Consider the following 12,226-nt stretch of genomic DNA (forward strand, 5'->3'; position numbering starts at 1 on the left):
ACATAGAGGGTGAAATTTCTCATTCTCCATTATCCCCTATTTAAGATTCGTTAGATCACGAGGATTCCCCTGTTTCTGATCTTGAACTTTCTGATCGTGGCTGTCATGATCTTTTCATTGACTCATTTGATCACGATTCTAATTCTTCCACTGTTGATCTTCCTAAGCCACTAGTCTTCGATGATCCATATTCTAATGAATTGGAATCTCCCCAAGCTGTCGAGGCACTTCAGCCCGAGCTGATGGTCATGTCAGGTTCTCGTAGCCTTGAGATCAGTTCCACTTCAGATCAGAAAAATGTTGAATCTTTCCAGGCTCCTCATCACTCTGTTGTACATGTTGAAAATCAATCTATTTTATAATTTTTGCATCCTCCATCTGTATCACACGATCTTATCGTTCAATCATTGGAGGAATTGTACGTAGTTTGCACTGTTGCTATTGTAGTGTTTTCTTCTCAATGATGTACAAAAAGAAACCACTTAAGATCGTGGATGACAAACACTCTCAACAATAAAAATGACTGCTAAACATTGTAGATCTGCAGCTATTGATAGAAACAAAACCTGCCAAAATCCTGATCTATGCTGCAATCATAGTTAAATAGTAAAATGAAGAGTAATAACCCCAAAACATCCAATGGAAACCAGATTTGTAAAGAATGATTTTATTATAACACCTGTGAAGGGAACAAATATATGTTACCAGTCCCCCTCTATGGGATGGGTTCTTGGCAATCCTCAAACGCTTTCAGCTTCTGTAGAGTCTCTCTCCTCTATAATGCATAAACCCAACAAAAATATGGTGTGCGACAATGAAAATAATCAGAGTTACAACAATGAGTGCAACAATGAAAATAATCAAAAGTGAATAATGAATGGAAAACCCTTCTATTTATAGCAAAATATTGAGTTATCCTCGAATAATGAGCAATAATAAAATATTATTGATCCCATTCTTGGAATAACCACTTGGAATATTTTATTATATTTGTTTAGGAGGGAAAAAATATTTAAGCTTTTATTTATAAATAATAAATAAATAAATGATATATTTATTATCTCAATGAATTAGTTAAGGAATAATAAACAAATAAGGATTTATTTAATTATTCCTATGGGATTTAGTCAAATTTAACAAAGAATAATAGTTAATTAGTGATTAATTAATTATTCTTAGAGAAAAATAAGAAAAATAATGATTTATCTGTTTATTTTTCATGATTGGGTCAAATTTAACAAGGAATAATAATAAAACAGTGGTTAAATTAACTATTCCTAGAAGAAAATCAAATAAATAATGATCTATTTAATTATTCTCCAAGGGTTTAACTATAAATTACTTAATAAAGGTGGTTTAATAGGTAATTTCTCATAGTGAAAGCAATTTTACTATGGTAAAATTGGCTTTACATGGTGTACTTCGATCCATCTAGTAAATTAGGCTAGATGATCAATTTTTTGGTGATAACATATTACCCCCCAATGTACGAGTGTTAGGAGCAAAACGTATGACTGAAGTACGTTGTAAAGACACAATCACTTAGGCAACACAGGGGAGTCAAAGAGAGAGAGAGAGAGAGACTAATGAAGCTGAAGCTGAGAGAGGATAGTGACAGAGGGGGTGAGACTAATGCAAGTCTCCTTTGATGTTGTGGTATCGGCCCTCAATGAGGCGGGGGAGGCATACCCAGACCCGCTGAGATAACTTAGTACAAAAATAATGGTTCACCTAGAAATATGGAACTGAGCAATAAAGTACATGTTGAATGGTACATGACACGCTGGCATAACTGAGCCAGGAAATAATACAATGTGTCCCATATCATAATGCACTTGGTAAAAACATGAGCTAGGTATGAATACAATAATATTTGAGTACATGAGATACAAGCCCCTTCCCTCAAAATATGGGAGGGAGGGAGGGTAGCACAACTAGAGAAGCCTTGCTGGACAAGGAAGGGTTCTACAAAACTGAATGGATCATCTGGAGGAGACATGCATGCTATGAACACTGCGAATGGTAGGAATCGAACCCATCAACTCTGCGAAACTGCATCAGAGGCTGTAACATAGTATATATGCATCCGGGCATGTGGGGGGCTACCTGAAGGGACAACCCCTCATGAGGTCTAAAACATCTAACACACACCCGGGAATCATTGGTACAATCTACTACATCATTGGACCATCAAGTGTATGGATCACGAACATGAAATGACTAAGTAAAAGAGAAATAATGAGACCCTCTGCTCGATCCAAGGCGCCGAACAAGAATGGAAGCGTGAACTGAGATACACGCCCTTTGGGTCAGTCTTCTAGAATAAATGAGTTGATGTCGACAGAATAGGACCTACGATAGACGAGGAAATGAGGATCCTCAACTAAAGCACGAGGGAAAATAGTAATGTGACTGATGGAATAACACCAGGGATAATGGGGAAAAGTGGGATTGAGGGAAAAATAGACGACTACCCTTGTTAGAGCATAAAGTGCATGGTTGACCTAGTAGCAACTGACTCAACTCCAAAGGGGATGGGGACAGTATGACTGGAGGCCAAAATGGGAAACACAGGATGAATGGTATGCAAATATGGATGGAATACTATGACATGATATGATGGGACATGAAATAGACTCCAAGGATGCAAGGGTGACTCATCACGGATGCTCTGAACAAGGGTGACTCGATGACGCTGCCACACAGACTAGGCCCGATGGGGACCATGAAAACATGAGTAAATGATGGTTACTCATGACGAAAATCAACATATGGTACGACAAGCATTAAGAGGAGGTGGGCCTCAAAGGACATGTGTCACTTTATGGCGAAATTCGATTTTGAGAGGTGACGAAGTGACCTATCTTGGAAAAATGGTTTCCAGGTGAAGTGTCAAATCATCAAAAATTGAGGAAGACCTATTATAGAGCTTGGTGAGAGCTTTCCAACGGCGCTAATAGTTCATCAAACTAAGCTACGGTCTAGTCATTATGAATGAACCGACCATTGGAATCGGGACCTGTGACTTTCAGGAAAGTGGCCTTACTTGTCTAAAGATGACCTTAATGCTTCTTGGAATAATGGTTCTTGGTGAAGAATTAAGGGAAGAGGAAAATGAGAATGAACTACTAGAGGAGGTCTAGAATCATCCTCACCCACGAAGTCAAACATGGGGACTATGTGGACATAGAGTAGAATATTTGAAGATATGGTATCAAACATCTACGATATGCAATATGCATATGTCTCGTCAGAGAGGCCGGTAGGAAAAACTATCCAAGGAATGGGAGGATAATCGACCATACCTAGATCTGGTGGTGATCTAGGATGAGACTTAATTGAGAATATGGCCAGGGGAAAGACATCATGCACCTAAGCATGGGATACTGATCTGGTATGCAAAGGTGGGAATGATTCCCCCTAGCAGGAGGAGTTTGTGGAGTGCCATTTTGTTTTGAGTGCTCAAAAAAGGGATTCAAGCATCTCAGCCCAACTTGGCACGGGATCCTCCAAAGGAGATGTAGGGGCCTATGTGCCCCCCAGTATGTTATGGGCGTACTGGATGTACTTAGAGCTATGGCTCCAAACACTTTTATGATACATAACATAATTATGCATTTTATATGATGATGATGGTTCGCCATTTGTTTTGTTTATGGTTATCTTTTGTGGTATACATGTGATAAATGCCAATCTAGAATGTTGTTTGCAATGGTATCTACATAGTGATTTTGGGATTTAGGCACATTAATGAAAGTAATGGTTTCAAATTCATGTACCAATAGCTTCACTCGTAGATATTTTCTAAATAGAACTTGGTTATGCATATGATACACACCATTCAATTGCATGACAAGTAGAAAGGAATCTAAATGAACATGAAGATGAAGGATGTGATGAGCGAGGGCATCAACTAACAAACCTATCACTGCATCATATTTGACCTGATTATTGGTGGAAGATCCAATGCAAACACTGTCTAACAGGACTAACGTATGCAAGGGGGTAAAAATGGCCCAGGTTGCTGTTGGCTTGTAGGGGCCTGACCCAGGTTTAGAAGTGATTTAGCCAAACAAATCCCGAAACTACCGGCCCTTTCGGCAGCAGCCCATGGTGCGTGGACTGAGGTCTCACTCAAGGTAGTATGGGAGGGTGCTGGAACCAGGTTTCCGCACCCTAGGGATGTCTTGATGAGGTCTAGGAAGTTCACAAACCCAACCTGCGTGCTTGCACTGCTCCGCGCAACCGTCTGACCTTCGCAACTTGTGCGACTGCTTCCACGCAGCTTTGTAAAGAGCGCGAAGAGGTGCTATCTAGATCCTTTATCCTTACTATGCTAGTATTATAGATCTTGAATTATTTGTGTGTACCCAATGTTCTTATTAACCATTCAACATTCATAACAAGTGCGCACAATCATAAAACTGTAAAGAGATGCATAAATACAACAGAAGTATAAACACATAGGTCTATGAGTAGATGCACAATATTTCAGAATCAACTTATCTTTTATTAATCCTCTGTTTAGATACAATCCCAACTCCGTCCTGCGCACTCAACTGCAGGGGTCCACGCACACAACTACGGACTCTACCAGGCCTCTACGCACACAGCTACAGAGCCTCTTCCTACTACTACAACCCAAGACTCAGACTCACGGACTCAAAGCGAATTCATCATTCAAAACCCATATTTTACTTCTCAAAGATAAGACTGAATTTACCCTTAGAGCGCCGCTCTATTTATACAATCCCATGGTTCACGGACCATGGGTAGGCTGACACATTCTATATTAAATTACATTATTTTAGGGTGGACAACCCTAGACTCTTGTGCTCCGCGCCCGCATTTTTTGGGGTGTTTACATTACATTGACCAAAACTCGGGCTTTAAGCCCCAAAACCATACTATAGGGGGGATCCGCTGCTTTTGGGCATATATGCACATGCACTCCCTCCCAAGGTGCATCGAAATGAGGTTGATGAAATGATGACATTTATTACACAAAAAACCAGACAATATGTTATGAGAACATGACATATTCAGAACTACGGATTTAGTATGGATGAGTTTCAGAATACCGTGAGGAACTAATTGGGTGTTGACAGAGCAATCTCAGGGCTTTCAGAATGGCCTTGAAAATATAGCATGGCACTAAAAGAGGTTAATACTGTGAGAATAAGTATCTTAGGTTTACAATTTGCATATTAGAAATTAAGAATATTTGTTAAAAAATTTAAAATTTAAATAAATTTCTATTTAAAATTTTTTCCTATTGTTATAATAAAATATTTCTACTTTTCTACTTAAAATACATAGCTTGGGTTGGTTTAAAGCCAAAGGAAGAAAATCGCAATCCTTAAGACAATTATTAAGACTGCCAATGAAAGTGTCTCCACAATCCACAGTCTCCTGCAACAAAATAATCACAGGCCTAAATACTCACAGGCTTATCATTGCGGGGAAAGGAAATTGTGGCGCTTGCCAATGATGGAAGGAAAAATCCGCTACCGGACAGGAAGAAAAAGAGTCTCTCAAGGCCTTAATCTAACAATAGAATAAAATCCAACCATCCCTTCACGAATGGTCCCTTGCAAATACCTTGGTCTTCTGTTGTATCTTTTATTGATCTCTTCCCCTGGGATAATGCAATTGCAAACTATGCAGTAGTGCAATAGACTAGCTGTTGTAAAGCAACATGTAAGAGTTCAGATTTGAGCTTGCTTTACTTCTTAGCTTACCGAGATAAAAATTGATTATTTCATATACAGGAAAAACTGTAAATAGAAAAAAATGATTAAAAATAATACTTCAACGAATAACAACATGGAAGAGCAGGTTTGCAATAATTAGATGCAAAGGATGGAAAGAATAATGTTGATGGCTTGTTGGAAATGGCCATTACCTTAAACGAGTGGGTCCAACTAAATTCACGAATGGATAACGAGGGAACAAAGGAAAGGATTTCTATGATCCTTGCTGCTCACACTGGTGTTCATTAAGAGTCAATCATTAGAAGGCATACCAAAGATGATAAGGTTGATATTGGCATTGGGAAACAAGGTTTCATAGGAAATGCTTTGACAGTGATTTTGAGAGTTCAGTTACATGATCCTTTTCGGTGCTATGAACCGGTGGGAGCTCCTATGATGGCTTTAGTATAAGAAAAACAAATTGTATGGTCTCCACATCTCGTAATGGAAAGGAGACTGTCAGATATAGTGCATGATAGAATCCCTGAAGAAATGAAGGATAGAAAAGAAGCACCATCTCAGTTCAATGTCACAGATGTCCATGTGGCAGGTCTAGAGTTGCAGGAAAGCACTAATCTGAAGAGCTGGAGCACTCCAAAAACAACAACTCTCGGGTATTCGTTGGTTGATTGCAAATGCTATGGACAAGAGTCCAAAGCAATCTTTATTGAATCTAAAATGAATGCCAACATTAAAGCCACCATCAAAGACCAGAGTTAAACACAGGGACACTCTCTGGAGTATTTCCACTCGTGTTCATTGCAGTGGAAGATGGAAGGAGCTTGCCACATTAAGTTTTTACATTAGAAATCCAAACATTATACTCCCCAGTCAGAAAAATAAATTGCGATAGACTGTATACATATCAGCTTGAGGAAACATGGATTAGTATTTTACCATTTCAGGGGTTCTGCAGCTGTGACTACAACGTCAACTGGGGTTGGTAGTGACTTGAAAATCTGGGCCAATCTCTTATGTATTAATCATACCTCCTATCAGGCATGAATTTTTTGATATTTTTGGTTTGTAGTTATAACCTTTGGATCCAGTGGACATTTAACTGTTGATTAGATTTTGAAAATTGCCATATGGAGTTTAGTAAATTTCTGATGTTCAGAGGGAGTTCACTGCATGTATTTTACTACAAGAAGCATGCTAAACTGAAGGGAGAGACAATATAGCAGAATATGTGAGAGTATGCTTGCTTTGTTATTGTCCAATTGCACAATTGCTATCAACATTATAAGTTAGTTCAGTCTCTAGCATTGGACTCTTTGAGGTTTCTGTTATTTGAAAACATGGGTGTCTAGTGTGGTTGACATATGGGCATTGAATACACTTACAATAGATAATAAAATTTAGCTAGTTTAAGTCATTTATAAAATGCGAGTTCATTTATGAACAATAAATTTCGCTCTAAGATACCTAGAATGCTTGAAAGCCATAAAGCAGTCCAGATTAGATGGTTGTATTATCATCAATAATAAAAATAAGAAAATTTATATGATATTGCCATGAATATGAAATTTAATGACATACACTTGATTCTCTTTGTATTACACATTGCGGCCAGCCAAAAGAAAGAACAAAGAAAAAAAATACAATAGAATTAAATCCAAATAACTGCCTGGGTGCTCATGCTTTGACTTGATCATCTAAATTCAGTGATGAATTATCGTTTTTCAGTCAAGATTGATGTAAAAACAATTTTTTTTGCAAAATTGACAAAAAAAAATTACAAAATTGAAGTTTACATAAGGAAGACAAGCCAAAGACACACTTCTACGCTTCCTTAAATGCTAGGAACAAGGAGTGCATAGAAAGATGACAACTGAGTGGAGATAGAAGCCGACCGTCTCGTCTAGTACGATACCCGACAAAGTTCGTTGGGGCGATTCTATGTGTACAACTAATGCTGGCTAGTGGGGGTTTGGGGCACGCATCAGGCTCTTTTTACCTAGTCCGTCATGGATCACCTCCCCGCGCTTTCCGGTATGGAGATGTTTCGCTCCAAGGCAGTAAGTTTCCCCACTTTTATACTTTGAAAGGGCCAACTACTAATGCATTCTCACAGCTTCGTTAGCTGCAAAGGAACGAATTATATTACATACTTGGAGCTTAGTCTCACAGGTGATCATAAATGGCAACATCACAAGATTCTAGAACACGTGAATGAAGCTATCCAGGGATCGAGAAGGGGGTATCCAGGGCTTGTGGATCACCGCAGCAACGAAATCAGGCTATTCAAACCCCCTAACAAAATTCAATCGACACAACTGTCAATATTAACAACCACACATAATCACGGAGCTAGAGTAAGAGCGAGGTGCACACAACTGTCAATTTTAACAACCACATGTAATCAAAGACCAGAGCCAAGTGCGCCAGCGACCACCTGCACAATCAAACCATTTACTTTTAAATATGTGATGCTAGTAGCATTACTCAAAATTCTCAATAATATACATTTTAATAGTAAGTTCTATTGCTCTCTACCTCGAAAAGTGGCCAAATAAGAACTCTGAGCTTTTGATTGGTTAACATAAAACCTTTCCAATGTTCAATGCACTGGAAAAGAAAGTGAAATAAATCATATACGCAGACTTTGGATTAAGTATTTGTTTTTTTTATATGGGCTCCTATTACAATGCCGAATGATTACAATAGTCCCCGTCCCCGTCCGTGCTGCCTTACGATAGGGACTAAAAAACAAAAAGATAAACTTTGTTTGTCACACGAATATCCTATCGCTTAATTGTTGTCAAAGTTTATAAATTGACATAAACGATTTATGTTTGATTTTAAAAATAACTACGGATGGATTTCTAGGATGCAAAATTTTGAATTCATTATTAAAATTAATAATTTATATAAAAAATAAATTAATTTTTTAAAATATTTTTAATTTTATTAAAATTAAAATTTAAAATTATTAAATTAAAAAATTTAAAAATTTTATTATATATAAAAATTTAATTGATCTCAACCAGGCATGGAATTTGACGTCTTATAGGACGTATTTTGAGTTGTAAGACGTATTTGATGGTGATTACAAAATTTTCCACATCAAGTTTGACGTGTCTTATACCTCTGTAACCTGTCATTTTGACGTTTAATTTGAAATATAAACCGTAAAAAACTATGATACCTTTGTCATACCTAAAATTACAAGCGCTTTGAAATTATGGGTGGATGGAGCGGTGGACCCGTACACAAAGAGTTCGACTTCGATCTTAAATTTATTCAAATGCTCCTGGTCGTGACTGCCTAGTGCCTACCATTCCTTCCTTCTGACAGTTGGGAGTAACTCTTTCTTGCATGGTGCTACCATCCATGATCCGACCATTATCCATACGAATGATGTTATTTATGACCAAATTTAATTGGGAGCTACCATGGTCCATCGCAGTATCTACCCTTCAAATTATAATGCACGTAACATCAGGTCAACCACTGATTCGAAAATGCAGTGACTAGGAAATTGTCGAAGCTTCGCTTTCACCATTCAATTTATGGCCACCTATCAAAAAATAATTTAATAGTAGGAAAAATGAATTATATATCATTGTTTCGATTTCTTCAACGAAACAAGAATTTCAAAAATCAGCTAGATATCTCGTTGTTATTTTGTTTTCAATCGATTGGTGTATTATCTTCTACAATGTCATAGCCTTCAGAGCTTCAGTGGACGCGGGGTAAAATGGAGTCTATGTTCGATCTCTCTGCGTGCTCAAAGAGAATAAAACATCTGGTGTTCTGCTCCATAAAACTCTGGCATTATAGAAAGATCTGGGAATGTTGTCTCTAAAGCTGCAAAAATAAAAGGTTTTGACATAGAGACTTATAACGGATGAGAAACCTACCGTTAGTCTTATATTTGTTGGATTGAAGATATATGACATCTATGTAAGCATTTCTACTTAGTGAAAGAGGCCATTTACGATTGGTTGTAAGTTTATTTTAAATGAAGTGAAAGTGGTGAAGATGAACTTCATATGTGTAGTAGCATTTTTGAAATGTGGTCAATAAACCTTTTTTTTCTCTTGGAAAAATAATCGAGAATAAACAAAGATTCTGGAACAGTAGAAGTTAGCATAGAGCAACGCAGAGTGAAAATAATAGATTTGTCATAGTTAAAAACAACTCCTAATAGACTAACAAAAGCAAAGTTGGATAGTGATAACTTGAAAAACCAAAAATGCATAATTTCTGGCTTCAATCCAACGAATGTTTGTGCGGTCTTTATTATGGTGTTTTGTTCAAAGACATCTAACTAATTTCAACAAGTGTTTACCCTGGACTAAAGGCTGATTTATGTTGTAATGTTGGTGTTTTACTTGTTAAAATTTTAGTTTTTCCTCTTAACATTGGATCTCGGATCTAGAAAGTTTTAAGGAAAGAGAAATTCTTATCCTTATAATCGTTTGCCTTAATAAAGGGTTACCTCTGTAAGTGTGCAGTGAAAATTTTGTATAATACAAATATAAAATATAAAAGAGACACTTAGTTGCCTGAATAATGTTTAGATAAATGGTTATTTAAATAAAAGTTAAGTTAACTTTGTTGTGTATTATATTTATTATAAAATGGAGAAAATAAAATAAATTCTAGCTTTTTTTGAATGCCTCGTTTCTAGGTGAGTATGAATGGGACTTTAGTTACTAAATAATTATCAACATAAAATATATTTATTGTTTTTGTTATTTATTTAGTGCTATGTGATTTTATAAAAAATGTTAATATTGATTTTTTCTTCTATCATCAAGTAGTTTATTTTTCTGAGTTTTTTTTTGGTCAATTCTTTTTTTGGTTAATTTTGACTTAAATTGGACAGGGATATCTTGAAATTATAATTTCCAAATGTAAAATCTAAAAAATATTGAGTGTAGTGGGATGCTTTAGATAATTTTCAACTGTAAAATCTAAAAAATATTGAGTGTTGTGGGATGTTAGATAATTTTCAACTACAAAATCTAAAAAATATTGAATGTAGTGGGATGCTTTAGACCACAGCGTTCAGATTAAGACTGGTTTTAATTTTATTTGGAAGGGCATATATTCATCTAACTCTTCAAAAATGAATGGTTATAAAAAAAATGTAGCGTTATTGACAAGTGTATATTAAATAAACACTTAATTAAAAAATGTCAAAACGAAAATGATAAGGGAGGTCGACACTCTCAAATTTGCCTAAAACGTAAAATGAAGGACATGAAAAATGCAAAAACGTCATCAAATTTTCATTTGACAGAGAAGATTTGAAATTCCAGGCCTAATCTCAACAATAAAATATAAAAATCTCACCAAAAAACTTAATTAGATAGAAATTATGTAGATAAATACACACGTAGGCTCTCTTACACAGTCTTTATTGAAGTGTGGACCTACATAACCGCTTTCTTATACATATAACTGAAAGGTTGAATTCCAATTTAGACTCATTATATATAACCAATTAAATTTAAAATAATTTATTTATAAAATATAAGTTTACTAAAATTTTAAATTGATAATTATGCCTCATCATAAAGTGTGAGATGCATTTATGAAATATATTTCACAAATACTTAAGTTAAAAAACTCCAGACTCTGTGTCACGAAAATTTGTTAAGAGTATATGTCATTTGTGATATGATAAAGGACCATTCAAGCAACTCAAAGTAAATATAAGCAAATAAAATGGTAAATGTATACAAATATTGTATTATTTAATTGCAGCGAAAATAACATTAAATATAAATATTACATTTCCGATTATATAAATATAAATTACATTTCCGATTATGATGATGATGATGATGGTTAACGTCCGCTGAGACCAAATAATGATCTATCGGACCTAAAAAGACAAATTATTTATTTTGATTTAAGATTTTATGCCTATGCTCAAAAAGCTTGGAGAGAAGCCTCCCGAGTTCACTATAATTTTGGCATTGTAAAAGGCTAGGAAGGTCATCATTGATGAGTTTGGTTTTATTAAAAAAACAAACCTTCCCTATAGTATTACAATTAATATAATATTAAGTATAAATATTTCATTATTACTAATTAATATTTGTGTAAAATTGCAGCGAAAATAACATTAAATATAATTATTACATTTCCGATGATATAAATGGTTTCAAATGTTCGACACCTCCATTGGGGATATTTTTTTTTAAGTTCTGAGTTAATCAAATTAACTTGTAAATAGCACTATTTTAAAAAAATTCACATTTAAATCTTTATATTAATAAAATTTTGATAACCTTATTTTTTACAATCATATTACATATTTAAATTACTAAGGAATAAGAAATAAATATGCATCACCATAATATGACATTGAAAATAAAATATAAATAAACAGATTCATGCAACAAATCAATTACCAAAGTCATAAAAACTTTTACAAGAAAAGAGTTCCTATTTTATTAAAATATAATGAATTATCTTCGTCTTGGAACTAGGAAAGGTACAAGGGTTTTACATAA

The sequence above is a fragment of the Pinus tabuliformis genome, chromosome 7 (assembly GCF_031772625.1).
Source record: "Pinus tabuliformis cultivar Carrire ecotype Pingquan chromosome 7, CPIR1, whole genome shotgun sequence".
NCBI classification, from domain to species: Eukaryota; Viridiplantae; Streptophyta; class Pinopsida; order Pinales; family Pinaceae; genus Pinus; species Pinus tabuliformis.